At 34.7% G+C, this 17,833-nt stretch overlaps 1 pseudogene; it reads right to left on the reverse strand.

The window, feature by feature from the left end:
* Positions 1 to 422: 422 nt before the first annotated feature.
* Positions 423 to 969, reverse strand: LOC141515052 (peroxiredoxin-1 pseudogene; annotated as a pseudogene).
* Positions 970 to 17,833: the final 16,864 nt, after the last annotated feature.

Here is a 17,833-nt window from a genome sequence, read left to right on the forward strand (position 1 = left end):
GGACAGATAACAAATACTATGAATGATAAAATTAAAATCTAAAATATATTTTCACGTTAATACTTGGAATATAATATGATAAAACTAGCAGTTTTATTTCCTCTTGGAACAATTTAATAGTTACAAGACATCAGATGGGTTTGAGCCCCTCAGGGATGACAGCACTTGGACATCATACATGAAAAGAGACAGATCCAGCAGGCCTAAAGCAGACACTACCAGCTGGCTGCTGCCTTAAATGAGGGAGGGAGAGAGGAATGATCTAAAGGAATCCCACCCAATGAGGAGAGGCCATGCCCCACTCTCACACAGCTGGTTCTCTCTGTTGCACACTTGGTCAAGAGCAAATCTATTTGCTTCTAGGTAGGTATACAGGCCCCTTGAGGTTGGGTGGGGGAACACCCATGGTTGCTGAGGGCAGTTCAGTTCTGCTTGGAGCATTATTCCTTATTCCCCTGAACATCAGGTTTGATGGTGTCACTCTTAGGTCTCCAGGCAGCAGGACACACTCTGCCATACTTGTATGGGTCTGCATCATTTTATCTAAAGGCCAACAGAAAGGTCATTTTTATTGTGATCTGGCAAAGGATAACATTGTCATTATTGTGATCTGCCTTCAAGACTGTATTCTTAAGCAATGGTATGCTTGGGGTCAGACTTCAACAGGATATTCATGACTCCACCATTCTTCTCAACAGTACTAACACAGGCCAGGAGAAAGAAGTGAGAGTCCATAGAAGCGCCAGTCACTTGACAGGTAAGTTTCTTAAATTCTTCAGCTCAATTATTGAGTGCAAGAATCTCTATATGGCACAGAAAGGTGAATCCAAGGAGTAAAAGAGCCACAGAATGTGTTGATTTACCATTGTAGTTGGAAATGCTGATGTCCTTGAACTGGCAATCTAGGATAACTGCTGTAGGTCTGAAATTGATTATTGGGTATCCAATCATAGCATTTCCCACCTGCATATTGACAGCAACAACTGGGCTCATGAACAAGATCAGGAGAAAAGTAAACACCTGAGGAAGAGGTGGAGAAAGTAGGCCTAGTAGCCACTTTATAAACCTCTGATCTCACCAAAACTAGGAATCTTAAAGGTCATTCTGTTTCATTAACTGGCTAAATGCTCATTGGCAAGGTATTTAATCCTTTAGTTTACCAGGTAACAGAACCTTTCATATATACATACATATATGTATATATATACATATATATGTATAGATAGGTAGATAGATAGATAGATGATAGAGAAAGGGATAGATATATGTAGACTATCTATATTCCAGCTCCTTATGCCAATACCACCAGGATTAGATCTCATCCAACTATCACCAACAAAACAAAACGATTAAATAAATAAATAGAAAAGTAACTATGTTCGATCTTTTAAAGGAATGCCAAAAAGAATAGAGTTGTTTGAATATTTCTTTTGGCTTGGCATCAAAGGGCAAAATTGATTAAGATATCAGACAAATTTTGACTTTTTATTTAAAAACTTTATAAAACTTAAAAATTTTCTAAAAATGAATTAGTCTGCATCAGAAATGGGGGGGGTCTCTCCTGACATAAGTTGTTTAGGCAAAGTTTTAAAAAATACATTCTTGTTCTGACTTAATTTGGGCTAAAGCATAATTTGAGACTGCTTCTGTCTTTGATATTCCATTTCTCTATTATTATTTCTCTGCAATTGTCCTACAAAATGAATTTGTATTGCTGAAAAAATTCTTTTTTCCTTTAGTTTATCTTTATTAAAAAAAATCAGTAGCTTTGATGCTTATACCAAGTAAGCTGAAATATACAGAAGTTTTTTTAGAGGCTTTTCAATAAAAAATCAATTCCAAGCTACTAGATATAACTCATAGGCAATTCTTTCTGGAAAGTAATTCTTCAATTTCCTCAGATAATGCAACCAAGGTGACATTATGTTGACCTTCAGAAAGGACATTATTACTTCCCCATAAAAGACTGGGAAAATAACACACTAAAAACCTGGGAATAATTTCATATTCTCAGGAGGTAATGTTTAGTTTTATTCCTCTCGAATCCAACTCCTAGACTCTTCCCCCCCTCAAAGAAAACACTACATCAGAACTTGGGCTAATCTGAGATCTTATGCAGTGAAAAGAAAAGAACAATGTTACATAGGGGCTTTAACCTAGAAAATCTGGGTTCAAATCCTGCTTTTTCAATTTACTCCCCGTAATGCCATCATGTCCTTCAGGGCATCTCTTTTTATTTCTCTAATTGTTTGTACAACTCTTAAATCACTGTGTATTTATTTATATATTCCATATTTTTATTATCTTTGATCAATTAAACCCACAGCACTCCAAGTAAACCGTAACTTTCTTGAAGCTACTGCTCTGATTTAATATTTTCATTTCAATGACTTGTACAATATCTGGATGTAAAAGATACTTAATGAATATCTGTTGATTGATGGACATTTGTAAATTTCATTTTTCTTTTAATTCATCTTTTCTTGAACTAATGATCAACTAATCAAAATACTATGCACTGCAGTTGGAGTCCAAAAAGCAGGGTCACCATGAAGCATTAAAAGATTTTATGTGGAAAAAAATCAATTCTGAACAGAATGTGGAATGTTTAGGTTATCTGGTATTGGCTATATCATCAACCAACTTTTGATATATTTGGTCTCGAAGATCCTAATTAAAGAGTATAAGCTCTTAAAGAAATAAAGAGAATGAAGCCATCAATCATAAAATATAAAAAAAGTCCCCCAAAACTTCTCTTGTAGGTCTCCAATAGTTACCTCATCTTTCCTTAGGTCCTGATGTTGCTTACAGACTTTGGACTCTAAAATCTAAAACTCTAATCATTTGTTCCAAAATTAGAATGCTTCTGAACTTTATTCATGCTTCAGATTTTTACCTTACTCAGAGATGTAACCAGTATATTTTTGTGCTCCTTTTGGTTTGATTCTTTTTTGTTGTTGTTTGTTTGTGTTTTTATTTTTTTATTAAAGATTTTATTTGAGTTTTACAATTTTTCCCCCATCTTACTTCCCTCCCCCCCACCCCCATTGAAAGCAATCTGTCAGTCTTTATTTTGTCTCCTTGTTGTACATTAATCCAAATTGAGTGTGATAGAAGAGAAATCATATCCTTAAGGAAGAAACAAAAAGTTTAAGAGATAAGAGGACCAGACCTGTTTTTTCCCTGAAATTAAAGGGAATAGTCCTTGAACTTTGTTCAAACTCCACGGCTCTTTATCTGGATAGAGATGGTATTCTCCATTGCAAGACAAACCCAAATTGTCCCTGATTGTTGCACTGATGGAATGAGCGAGTCCATCAAGGCTGAACATCACCCCTATGTTGCTGTTAGGATGTACCATATTTTTCTGATTCTTCTCATCTCACTCAGCATCAGTTCATGCAAATTGCTCCAGGCTTCCTTGAATTCTCATCCCTCCTGGTTTCCAATGGAACAATAGTGTTCCATGACATACATATACCACAGTTTGCTAAGCCATTCTCCAATTGAAGGACATTTACTTGATTTCCAATTCTTTGACACTACAAACAGGGCTGCTATGAATATTTTTGTACAAGTGATGTTTTTACCCCTTTTCATCATCTCTTCAGGGTATAGACCCAGTAGTGGTATTGCTGGGTCAAAAGGTATGCTCATTTTTGTTACCCTTTGGGTATAGTTCCAAATTTGTCTCCACAAAGGTTGGATGAGTTCACAGCTCTACCAACTATGTAATAGTGTCCCAGATTTCCCACAACCCTTCCAACAATGATCATTATCCTTTCTGGTTATATTGGCCAGTCTGAGATGTGTGAGATGGTACCTCAGAGGAACTTAAATTTGTATTTCTCTAATAATTAATGATTTAGAGCAATTTTTCATATGGCTATGGATTGCTTTGATCTCCTCATCTGTAAATTGCCTTTGAATATCCTTTGACCATTTGTCAATTGGGGAATTGGTTTTTATTTTAAAAATACGACTGTTCTCTGTATATTTTAGAAATGAGTCCTTTGTCTGAATCATTAGTTGTAAAGATTGTTTCCCAGTTTACGACTTTTCTTTTGATCTTGGTTACATTGGTTTTATCTCTGCAAAAGCTTTACAATTTAATGTAGTCAAAATCATCTAGTTTGTTTTTGGTGATGTTCTCCATCTCTTCCTTAGTCATAAACTTCTCCCCTTTCAATAGATCTGACAGGTAAACTAGTCCTTGATCTTCTAATTTGCTTATAATATTGTTTTTTTATGTCTAGATCCTATAACCATTTGGATCTTATCTTGGTAAAGGGTGGCTTGGTTCTTGATAGTTAAATTTCATTTATATTCTTTCTTTCATTCATCTGAACAAATCAGTGACACCTGTAGGCTCATGGGCCTACTTTTATCCAACTTTTATCAGGATTGTTTTATTCTGAAAGAATACATCTTTTACTGACAATTTCACTGGGCTTTGAAAAAAATAAAATATAGTGACAAATTAAATATATTCAGAAATCAGAACACGAGTTCAAATCCTGTATCTATTATTTATATTTATGTTCCATAATTATTATTCAATTTTTCAGTTATCTCATTCTGAAGTGACTATCACATATAGCCATTTGATTCCTATGTTGTAGTGCCTGCTTAAAACTGGTGTCTCCTATTGCTTATTGAAAAAAAGTGCTTTGCCTTTGCATATAGAGTTGGCTAAAAGCTAAGTGTACAATTTATTGCTCCAAATTTATTTTACATTATTTCCAACAATAATTTTACATTCATACCTGACTGGACTACTGATTGCAAGACAACATTCATTCATTAGTGAAGGTCATTCTTCAACTTAAGATACTCTCATTTATCATCTCAGCCCACAGAGAACATTTAATTATTTTTAAGGCCTGCTCCATTTGCCAACTTTCTATGAAATCTTTCCTGAACACTGTTAACTGAAGATGTTCTTTCCCTTTGTAAGTTTTTCTGCTTCCTTTCTCTTGAATTCTCATTTTTTGGTTATATTGTGAACATGGTTTATTTCCACTAGCAGAGACATGTGGTAAGATGGCAGCAGGTGAGGCAGAATTGAGTCTCATCTCTGGTTCATATCCCTGTTCAACTAATAGACTATAAGATTCTTCAGAGCAAGAGCTGTGTCATTTTCCACCTTTGTGGATCTCCATTGGGTAGCATGGTCTCTTGCTCGTAGCAGGTAATTAGAAAATTTTAAATTGAACTGTGAAAAGTGTTGTAAACACTGAAATGAACTACACCTAGGGTATCTTGCTATTAACCATATGGATGTAATACAACTCCATATTATATCATATGAAAAACCAACAATATCTAATTCCAGATCATATTAATCACAGATAGTTATAGATTTCATTCTGTTAAGTTATGATGTCTGATTTATTAATATTTTATAATCTTGGATTTTCCCTTCACCCTTCCTTTTTATGTTCATTTAGTTACCTCTAATGATTATAGCTAAGAAGCACCATTTACTAGTATCCCATTCTCTCTAACTATTCCTACTACCCTTAGTAAGGCCTGCTTAAATCCCTATAATATCTTCAACAAACAGGGCTGCTATGAATATTTTTGTACAAATTATGTATTTACCCTTTTTCATCATAATCTCCAATTATACCATCAATTTTAATACTGCTAAACTAGTTTCCTTATGCAGATATCAAATTATGTTACTCATGTTCAAACAATTTGGAGAATTCACTCCTATCTTCCAAATAGAGTTCAAACTTACTTTAAAACATCAAGGCTCTACAAAAGCTGACTCATACATCCAACCTTCCACCATCATCTGATAAGACACTTCTTTGTTTGTTTTGTTTTATTTTTTAAAAAGATTTTATAGGGTGGCTAGGTGGTGCAGTGGATAAAGCACCAGGCCTGGAGTCAGGAGTACCTGGGTTCAAATACTGTCTCAGACACTTAATAATTACCTAGATGTGTGGCCTTGGGCAAGCCACTGAACCCCATTTGCCTTGCCAAAATCTAAAAAAAAAATTTCATTTATTTTGAGTTTTACAATTTTCCCCCCCCCATTCTTGCTTCCCTCCCCCCAGCCCCCACAGAAGGTATTCTGTTGTCTTTACATTGTTTCTATGGTATAGGTTGATCTCGGTTGAATGTGATGAGAGAGAAATCATATCCTTAAGGAAGAAAAATAAAGTATGAGATGGCATAATTACATAATAAGATTATTTTTTTTAATTTGAAGGTAATAGTCTTTTGTCTATGTTCAAAGTCCACAATTCTTTCTCTGGACACAGATGTTAGTCTCTCTTGCAGATACTCCAAAATTATCCCTGGTTATTGCACTGATGGAATGAGCAAGTCCATCAAGGTTGATCAACATCCCCATCTTGCTGTTAAGGTATACACTGTTTTTCTGGTTCTGCTCATCTCGTTCAGCATTAGCTCATGCAAATCCTTCCAGGCTTCCCTGAATTCCCATCCCTCCTGGTTTCTAATGGAATAATAATGTTCCATGACATACATATACCACAGTTTGCTAAGCCATTCCCCAATTGAGGGACATTCACTTAATTTCCAATTCTTTGCCACCACAAACAGGGCTGCTCCCTTTTTCACATCTCTTCAGGGTACAGACCCAGTAGTAGTATTACTGGATCAAAGGGTATGCACTTTTTTGTTGCCCTTTGGGCATAATTCCAAATAGCTCTCCAGAAAGGTTAGATGAGTTTACAGCTCCACCAACAATGTAATAGTGTCCAAGATTTCCCACATCCCTTCCAACATTGATTATCATCCTTTCTGGTCATAATGGCCAGTCTGAGAGGTGTGTGGTGGTATCTCAGAGATGCTTTAATTTGCATTTCTCTAATAAGGAATGATTTGGAGCAATTTTTCATATGACTATGGATTGCTTTGATTTCCTCAACTGTAAATTGCCTTTTCATATCCTTTGACCATTTGCCAATTGGGCAATGGCTTTTTTTTGAAAGTTTGACTCAGTTTTCTGTATATTTTAGAGAAGCGTCCTTTGTTAGAAATACTAGTTGCAAAAATTGTTTCCCAATTTACTACAATTCTTTTATTCTTGGTTACAGTGGTTTTGTCTGCGCAAAAGCCTTTTAATTTAATGTAATCAAAATTATCTAGTTTGTTTTTAGTGATGTTCTACAGCTCTTCATTGGTCATAAACTGCTTCCCTTTCCATAAATCTGACATATAAACTACTCCTTGATCTTCTAGTTCCTCTAATTTTGCTTTTTTATGTCTAAATCCTATAATACACCTCTTTAAATGTTCTATGTCCTAATCAAATGCGAAAAATAACCAGTATTCTTCTTTTCCTTTGTCTTTATATTTATTTATGCCTGAAATATTTTCTCCATTCCTACTTGCTCACTCATTATTTCTCCATCCTTTAAAGAAAAATCTAAGTTTTATCAGTTCTTTTTTTCCCCTTTGATCCCTCTGTTGGTAATGTCTCATATCATTTGTTTTAAAACCAAGGTAGCCCTGTATCTACTCAAATTCATTTTCTATGGGATATCATATATTATTACTATCTATCTTCTTATCCATCTGTATTAGATGGTAATTTCTATGAAGTTAGGAACTTTGTCTTTTCAAAACTTTCCATCTCTCTAAGTCAAGCAAAGTGTTATGTATATTTCAGTTATTTAATAAATGTTCATGTAAGTGAATTTCTTTTGTTGTATTACTTCTTTAAAAATGACTCTTCATACAAAAATCTGAACCCTACCACCTTGAATTTGAGTTCATCATAATATCATCCTCTGCACATTAAGTATAGTTTAATATGTTCCTTATTTTCTTTATTATTGCTATTTCTTTTCATAGTATTTTTAAAATTACACATGTAAAGACAGCTTACAACATTCAATTTTTGGAAAAATTTTCCATCTTTCCATTCACACTCCCTTTCCCAAGACAGCAAACAATCTGACATGTGCTATACATTCATAATCATGTTAAACTTATTTCCATATCCGTCATGTCATAAAAGAAGTATCCATACAAAAGGGGAAAAACAGAAAAAAGCAAATAAGAAAAAGTGAAAATAGCTTTGATCTGCATTCAGACTCCACAGTTCTTTTGTTGGGTATGAAATAAGTCTATTATAACTCATCACCATTCATTGTTTCTGTTACTGTAAACAAAGTCATCCTTGTTCTGTTCATCTCATTCAGGCTCAGTTCCTGTATTTCCAGGTTTTTATGAAATCTGCCTGCTCATCATTTCTTATAGCATAATAATATAATATTACATTCATATACCACAACTTGTTCAGTCTTTCCACAATTAATAGGCATTCCTTTAATTCTAATTCGTTGCCACCACAAAGTTATTAAAAATGTCTTTGTATATGTGACTCCTTTTTCCATTTTTTATGATCTCTTTGGGATATAGATCTAGTAGTGAATTTGCTGGATTAAAGGGAAAGAAGGATTTTATTGTCCTTTGGGAATAGTTCCAAATTGTTTGCCAGAATGCTTGGCTCAGTTCACAGCTCCACCAACTATGCTTTAGTATACCTGTTTTTCCATATTGCCACTAGTATTTATCATTTTTATTTTCAGTCATATTAATCAATCTCTCAGGTTTGAGGTGATACATCATAGTACTTTTAAGTTGGATTTCTCTAATTAATAATGATGCAGAGCATTTTCTCATATGATGATATATAACTTTAATTTCTTCATTTCAAAACTGTCTATTTCAGTTGTTTTGATCATTTATCAATTGGAGAATGACTTTCAACCTTATAAATCTGATGTAATTCTCTATATATTTTAGAAATGAGACCTTTATCTGAAATCCTAACTGTGAAGATTATTTCCCAGCTATTTCCTTTCCATCTAATTTTGGAAACATTGATTTTTAATTAGTACAAAAAATTCTTAATTTAATATAGTCAAAATCATTCATTTTGCAGTATATAATGTACTCTCTTTCTTGTTTGTTCATATATTTGTCCCCTTGCCATAGAGTAGATAGACAGAATAATTCTCAGTCTGTTAATTTATCTATGATGATGCCCTTTATGACTACCTATTTTGACCTTATTTTGGAATAGGGTGTGAGAAGTATGCCTGCGTCTAATTTCTGTTAAAGTTTTTGTTCAGTTTTCCTAACAATTTTTGTCATATGGCAAGTTCTTATCCCAGAAACAAATGTCTTTGGGTTTGTCAAATTATAGATTACTGTAATAAATTTACTGCTGTTTCTTTTGAATCTGTCCTAATCCAATGATCCATTACTCTTTTTCTTAACAAGTACCAGGCAGTTTTGATGACTTCCATGTTAAAGTATAATTTTAGATCTGGTAGCACTAGGCTACCTTCCATTAGATTTTCTTTCTTCAATTCCCTTGCCATTCTTGATCTTTTATTGTTCCAGATGAATTTTGTAACTACTTCTGTGCTTTCATAAAAATAATTTTGAATTTTGGTAGTTTGATTGTTATGCTGCTGAAGAAGTAATTTAATTGGGGAAGAATTTTTATTTTTCTTATACTAGCTTGAAGTAATCATGAACAATTGACATATTTCCAATTATTTAGATCTGATTTGGCTGAGAAGTGTTTTAAAATTGTGTTCATTCAGTTTCTGAGTTTGCCTTGGGAGGCAGATTTCAAGTATTTAATGTAGTCTACAGATATTTTAAATGGAATTTCTCTATAGCTTTCTATTGGGCTTTCCAGTCCATATATGTAAATGCTCATGATCTATATGGGTTTATTTAGTATCTGACTACTTTGTTGAATTTAATGATTAGTTGGTTCAAGGAGTTTTTGGATGATTTTCTTGGGTTCTCTAAGCATACCATCATATCATCTGTAAAGAGTGGAAACTTTGCTTTCCTATTGCATATTCTGATTCTTTTAATTTCATTCTCTTCACTTATAGCTAGAGCTAACATTTCTAAAATTATATTGAATAGGTTTATACTGGTGATAGTGGGTATCTTTGTTTTATCTTTGATCTTATTAGAAATACTCCTATTACATATACTTCTCTCTATTACATACCATAATTCTTTTTTTTAGGGTTTTTTTTTGTAAGGCAAACGGGGTTAAGTGGCTTGCCCAAGGCCACACAGCCAGGTAATTATGAAGTGTCTGAGACCGGATTTGAACCCAGGTACTCCTGACTCCAGGGCCGGTGCTTTATCCACTACACCACCTAGCTGCCCCAAAATAATTTTAAATAAAGAAATTGAATCTGCAAGCTGTGATTATTTATTTTTTGCAAGGCAAAAAATGTGCGTGGCTTGCCCCCACATGGCTAGGAAGTATCATATCAGAGACCAGATTTGAACCCAGATACTTTTGACTCCAAGGCCAGTGCTTTATCCACTATGCCACCTAGCCATCCCCATACCATAATTCTTGATGGTTTTAGGTAGATATTACTTAGTGTTTTTAAGGAAAACTTCATTTATTCCTAAACTTTTTATTGCTTTTAATAGAAACGGAAGTTGCATTTTATCCAAGTCTTTCTCAGCATCTGTTGATATAAGCATATGATTTCTGATGGTTTTACTATTGATATATTCAATTATGTTGAGTTTTTCTAATGTAATATTTTCCTAACATTGAACCATCCCTGCCTACCTGCTATAAATCCTACCTGATCATGGTGTATTATCCTAGTAATAACTTGTTATAATCTCATTGATAAATTTTATTTATCATTTTGGCATCAATGTTAATTAGGGAAATTGGTCTATAATGTTCTTTGTCTGTTGTGGTTCTCCCTGATTTAAATATCACCACCAAGCTGATGTCATAAAAGGAAGTTGGCAGAACTCCTACTTCTTTTTTTTAGTAGTTTGTGTAAAATAGGAATTGTTTCTTAAATGTTTTGTAGAATTCAGTAGCAAATCCATCTGGACCGGAAGACGTTTTCTTGGAGAGTTAATTGATAGTTTAATCTATTTCTTTTTCTGAAACAGAATGATTTAAGTATGTTAATTCAATTTCTGGGAAGTTAGCATTTTTGTAAATATTCATGAATTTCATTGAGGTTATCCACAGTTTATAGTTATATAGTTGGGCAGGGTTACTCTGAATCATCACTTTAATTTCCTCTTCATCAATAGTTAGTTCACTCTTTTCATTTTTGATACTGGTATTTTGGTTATCTTCTTTCTTTTTTTTTAATCTCATTAACCAATGGTTTATCAATTTTATTGGCTTTTTCATAAAAAACCAACTCTTGCTTTTATTTATTAGATCAATGGTTTTCTTGCTTTCAATTTTATTAATCTCTCCTTTGATTTCCAGTATTTCTAATTTGGTATTCAATTGGGTACTTTTAATTTGTTCCTTTTCTAGCATTTTTAGTTCTACACCCAATTCATTGATCTCCTCTTTCTCTACTTTGTTCATATACTCTTTTAGAGATATAAAGTTTCCCCTCAAAATTACCCTGGTTGCATGCCATATATTTTGGTATGATGTCTCATTATTATCATTTTCTTAGATATGTTTCTTGTTTGTTTCTTGATTTGTTGTTTGATCCACTCATTATTTAAAATTGATATTTATTTTCCAATTAGTTTTTGGTTTCTCTTTTTGTGACCCTTCATTGCATATTATATTTATTGTAGCATTGCCTGAGAAGTATGCATTTAATTTTTCTACCTTTCTGCCTTTGATTAACAGGTTTTAATTTCATGGTACATAGTCATAGTGGCATGTATTGCCAAAAAAATGAATAAATATCCGCATCAAATTTTCTCCAGGGGTCTGACATATATAAGCTTTCTAAGATTTCATTACCCTTCCTTCTTGCTTATTTTGTAGGTTAGATTTATGTATTTCTGAGAGAGGGAAATTGAGGTGCCCTATTATTATAGTTTTGCTGTCTAAGTCTCCTTGTAATTCATTCAACTTTTCCTCTAGGAATTTCGATGCTACACCAATAGGTGCATTCATATTTAATAATTATATAGCTTCATTACCTATGATGCCTTTTAAGATGCAATCTCCTCCCTTATCCCTTTAATGAGATTTTTTTTAAATCTCAGATCAGGATTGCTACCCCTGACCTTTTTTATTTCAACTGAAACATTATATTTTGCTCCATCATTTTACCTTTACCTTGTGTGTGTCTCTTTGCTTCAGATGTATTTCTTGTAAACAAAATATTGTAGGATTCTGGTTTTTCATACATTCTGCTCTAAAATTTTGTTTTATGGACAATTCATCCTATTCACATTTATGATTATAGTTAATAATTCTTTATTTTCCTTCATACTATCCTTCCCTATTTATACTTTTCTCTTTCCTTCCTCTTATTCCTTCTCACCAAAGTATTACTCTCTTTCCCCTTTACCTTTTTTTTAAATTTTGCTTTCAGTTTATTTACGGTTTTACCTTTGCCTTCCCTTTTATCAGTCCTTCTTCCTTTATCTTTCCCTTCACCTGACCCCCCTTTTCCCTGTAGAATAGGATAGATTTTCAAACCCAAGTAGGAATGTATTTTATTCCCTCTCTGGGACAAATCTATTGAACAGAATTTCCTTAGTCTTCACACGATACCTTCTTTTCCTTTTAAATTATTAATCTTTGTGCCTTTTCTTCTGGTGCCATTTGTCACTTAGATGTTATTAAACATGTTTTATCAATCATATCTTGGTTTATTGATTTTTTGATAAGCTCAAAATATTTTCAAAGTACCATCACAAATTGATTGCTTGATTGTTTGATATGCAACATTGCCTCAAAATCAAGTCCCTTCCATTCTTGTGTCTCATTAGAAGTACACTTTTCTAGAGACTTGAATTACATCAAATTTTAATCATTTTTCCTTTCTCCCTTTTCAAGTACTCCCCCATGACACACAATATTCATGAGCCAAAGTATCATCCATCCAAAGTCAAATCATTTAATAAGTCATTTGTACCCTTTCTCCCAAGCAGACTCTCTCCCACACTTCTTCCCCAACCCCTTCCAGGGTACTTAACTCTTTGTTAAATAAAGTATGGATTCAATCCAACCCTGATTTAATTAACTATAAAAATCTGAAAAAGATTAAATCCAACCTTGATTTAATTAACTATAAAAATCTGAAAAGGGCTCTAAGTATTAGGATAGTCTTATTGTCACACTTAAGAACTTTACAATTGATTGTAAATTCTGGAGACAGTGATTTAGAACTGCCCAGTTTATGTTGCCCTCATCAGAGAAAGTTCTAAGGTTTGTGAACAAAGCAGAAAAAGAATATGACAAAAAAAAATTTGAGGCACTTGGAACCTCTTCAATACAGACCCAATATCTAATCATACCAACATACTCTAACTCCAGTCTCTTCAATTATATTCAACCTTTTACTTATCCTACAAGAAGTATGATTGTCAAGAGTTATACGAGTTACAACTTCCCTTTTAGGGTTCTATTCAATTTGATGGTCCTGACTAAGATTTGTTTTGTTTTCTTTTATCCTTCCCCTTTTCATTTACCTTTTTATGCATTCCTTCAGTTGTGTATTTGGCAATTGAACTCCCTATTCAGTAATGGTTCTTTTTGTAATGAAATTTTGGAAGTCCTTTATTTCACTGAACATCCATCTTTTCACTTGACAGTAAATGTTGACTTTTGCAGGGTAGTCAATTATTGGTTGTAAACCCAGGACCTTTGCCTTCTGATATATGGTATTTCAGGTCCTGTGGTCCTTGAATTTTGAGACTGATAAGTCCTTTGTCAGTCTGATTGCATTTCCTTTGTATTTAAATTGTTTCCATTTTGCAGCTTAGAGAATTATTTTCTTTATTTCAGAGTTCTGGAATTTGGCTACAACAGCCCTTGGAATTTTAATCCTGGTGTCTCTTTCTGGAGGGATTCTGTGTATACTTTCAAAGGCTATATTGCCTTCTTGTTCTAGCACATTTGGTCATTTTTACCTGATAATTGCCTGCCTGATGTTTTCCAGGTTATTTTTTTTTTATCTAGACTTTCTGTTAGTACAGTGATTCACAAATTATCTCTCCTGGATCTATTTTTCAGGCCATTTGCTTTTCCTAAAATGTACTTTATATTTTCTTCAATTTTTTCAACTTTTTTATATTGTTCAATAGAATTTTGTAGTCTCACAGTTTCATTGGTTTCTATTCTAATATTTAGGGTTTTCTTTCTTTTCTTTTTCTTTTTTTTAGGTTTTTGAAAGGAAAATGGTTTACCCAAGGACAAACAGTTAGGAAATTGATAAGTGTCTGAGGCCGGATTTGAACTCAGGTACTCTAGACTCCAGGGATGTTGCTCTGTCCACTTTGCCACCTAGACATCTGTAGGGTTTTATTTTCTTCAATTAGTTTTTGTGTTTCCTTTTTCAGTTGGTTATTTTTACTATTAATAGAGTTGCATTCTTTTTTTTCACTTTTTTGTTGCTTTTTTGAATTTTACAATGTTCCCCCAATCTTTCATCCCTCCCCCCACCCCCATAGAAGATAGTCTTACAGTGTTTCCATGCTATACATTGACCAATATTAAATGTGTGGAGAGAGAAATATTATCCTTAAAGAAAAAATAAAATATAAGATATATCAAAATTAGAAAATAAGACATCTTTTTTAAAAAAAATTAAAGATAATAGACTTTGATCTTTATTTAAACTCCAAAATACTTTCTTTTGATACAGATTGTATTCTTCATCACAGATACCTTAAAACTGACCCTGATTGTTGCACTGATAAAATGAGCAAGTCCATTAAAGTTGTTCATCACCCTCATGTTTTTATTAGGTGCACAATATTCTTCTGGTTCTGCTCCTCTCATCAGTTCATGCAAACCCTTCCATGCTTCTCTGAATTCCTATCACTCTGGTTTCTAATACAATAACAGTGTCCCATTAACATATATATACCACAATTCATTCAGTCTTTCCCCAGTTGATGGATATTCATGCAGTTTCCAATTCTTTGCCACAACAAACAGGGCAGCTAGTAATATTTTTGTACAAGTGATATTTGTAGCTTTTTCTTGATTTTTTTTTTGCTTCTTTGATTTTTTTATATATTTATTTTTTCATTTTTGGACAAATGTTGTTTTTATACTTTACTAAAATATTTTGTTTAAGAGTAAACATAATACACCCTCCTCCCAAAAAATATAAACCCTCATGAGCAGTAAAGGAAAGAGGAAAAAACTGTGCTTCCGTCTGTGTTCTAACACCAGCAGCACTGTTGCGGGTGGATCACATCCTTTATGATAAGTCCATAACAAAAGCTACTTCCATATTTTTCCACCATTGACATTGCTGATCGCAACTCCCTCCATTCATACCTCCCTACTACCATATACTATCTTTTCTCTCTCCTCTCACTCTGTCCCTCTTCTTAAATTTGCTGTAGGGTAACTGATTGGTGCAGCAGACTGATCACCAGCCCTGTGACCAAGAGGCCCCAAGCCCACATACCACCCCTAAGACCCAGCAACTACCCAGCCCTGTGGTCCCGGACAGGCCATCCAAGCCCAACCCCTTGCAAAAAGTAAGAAAGAAAATGTGTTATATCTGAACACTCTCCCCCACAGTCCACCCTCTCCTCCATCACTCACATCATTGCCCTTCCCCCTCTTTACTCTAGATGTCTATACCCCATTAAGTATAAATGCTGTTTCCTCTCTGAACCACCTCTAATGACAGCAAAGGTTCCCTCATTCTCCCTTATCTTTCCACCCTTCCACATTATTGCAATAGCTCATTGAAATAAAAAAAAATATCATTAAATAAAATATTTTAGTCTATTCCACCTCTCCTTTCTCTTACTCCCATTACATTTCCCTTTTTGGCCAATGACTCCATTTTTACAATATATTATATCTTTCAAATTCTGCTCTCTTCTGTGCTACATCTATAAAAGCCCCTTCTACCTGCTTTATTAAATGAGAAGTTTCAAATGAGTATCATTTTTCTATGCTGGAATACATGCAGTTCATCATCATTAAGTCCCTCATATTTTACCCTTCTCCTCCACTCTCTATGCTTCACCTGAGTCCTATATTTGAAGATCAAACTTTCTGTTCAGCACTGATTGTTTCAACAGGAACAATTGAAATTCTCCTGATTCATTGAAAGTCCATATTTTGCCTTCCAGAATATTATATTCCAAGCCCTACAAGCCCTTAATGTAGTTGCTGCCAAGTCCTGTGTGATCATGACTGCAGCTCCATGATATTTTAATTCTGTCTTTCTGGCTGCTTGTAATATTTTCTCTTTGATTTGGGAGTTCTGGAACTTGGCTATAATATTCCTGGGGGTTGGTTCTTTTGGATCTATTTCCATGGGAAGATTGGCAGATTCTCTCAATTTCTATTTTGCCCTCTGCTTCTAGGATATCTATGCAATTTTTCTGTAGGAAGTCTTTAAAAATGAGGTCCTGATCATGACTTTCAGGTATCCCAATAATTTTTAAATTATCTTTCCTGAATCAGTTTTCCAGATCACTTGTTTACTCAATGAGATGTTTCACATTTTCTTCTAATTTTCCATTTTTGCTGTTAAAGTATTGTGTCTTGACTTCTCATAAAGTCATCAGCTTCCTTTAGCTCCTTCTACATCTGAAGGATTTGTTTTCCTCAGAGAGCTTTCTTATCCCCTTTTCCATCTGAACAATTCTGCTTTTTAAACATTCTTCACCTCAATAACTTTTTAAACTATTTGACTTATGCTGGTTTTTAACATGTCATTTTCTTCAGCATTTTTTTGGATCTCCTTGACTAAGCTGCTGACTTCCTTTTCATGTTTTTCCTGCATCTCTCTCATTACCTTTTCCCAATTTTTCTTCTATCTCCCTTACTTGATTTTCAAAATCTTTTTTGAGCTCTGTCATAGCCTGAGCCCAATTTACATTTTTCTTAGAGTCTTTAGATGCAGAAACTTGTACTTCCTCATCTTCAGATTGAGTATTTTGATCCTTCTTGGGATGACAATGTATTTCTCAATGGTGTTCCTCTTTTTACTCTGTTTACTCATTTCCCCAGCCTGTTCTTGGTTTGGGGTGCTTCCTGAACTTTTGAGTATTATTGAGACACCCCCCCAGAAGGATCTCACTGTTTGAAACTCTTTCTTCCCTCCTGATCTGTGAATGACCAGAAGCCCACCCCTCTCCCAGGGGCTGAGTTGGGGGAGGGCCCTGCTGTTCTATGGGGGAGCCTAGATTGTGATCAGGAACTGAAATGATCAGAGCCCCAGAGTCCTGTTCCAGGTACAGAGGACAGAAATTGGAAGTCTTTCTCCACTCCCCTACCTTTGGTAGGCTGAGCACTTAAGGCTCATTTGCCTGGGGGCTCCTGCTTACCTGCTCTGACTGCTTCTATTTCCTGGATCTGGTCTGCCATGACCACCAATGCTCACTGAGTGCCCTGAGGGCTGGGCTTCATGCACTCACTCTGGCAGAGGTCCCCCCTGCCCCCCCCATTTTCCAAGTTGTGCCCGGAGCTCCCCTGGGGCATAGGTCAGGAAACTGCCCCTGCTGCCCTGAGCCACAACTCCCAGTTTCCCTTGGGGCTGCCTCTGGGAGGCTGAAGTTCCCTCACTCTAGCAGGCCACCCCTCTAACCCTGTGGAGAAAAGCCTTTCCACTATTTTCCAGGTTTCCTTGAGAATTGCCTCACTGGATCCCTCTGTGGGTTGTGTCTTTTGAAAAATTAGTTAGATTCATAATTTTATGGGTTTTGAAATATTTTGTAGAGAACATGTAGGAGAGGCTCTTCTGCTGTTGCTATCTTGGCTCCAGCCTCCCATTTTTACCTTTTTCATGACTCTTCAGTGTATAGACTCAGTAGTGGTAATGCTGAATCAATGGGTATGCATATATTTATTGTCTTTTGGGCA

The sequence above is a fragment of the Macrotis lagotis genome, chromosome 1, assembly GCF_037893015.1.
Source record: "Macrotis lagotis isolate mMagLag1 chromosome 1, bilby.v1.9.chrom.fasta, whole genome shotgun sequence".
NCBI classification, from domain to species: domain Eukaryota; kingdom Metazoa; phylum Chordata; class Mammalia; order Peramelemorphia; family Peramelidae; genus Macrotis; species Macrotis lagotis.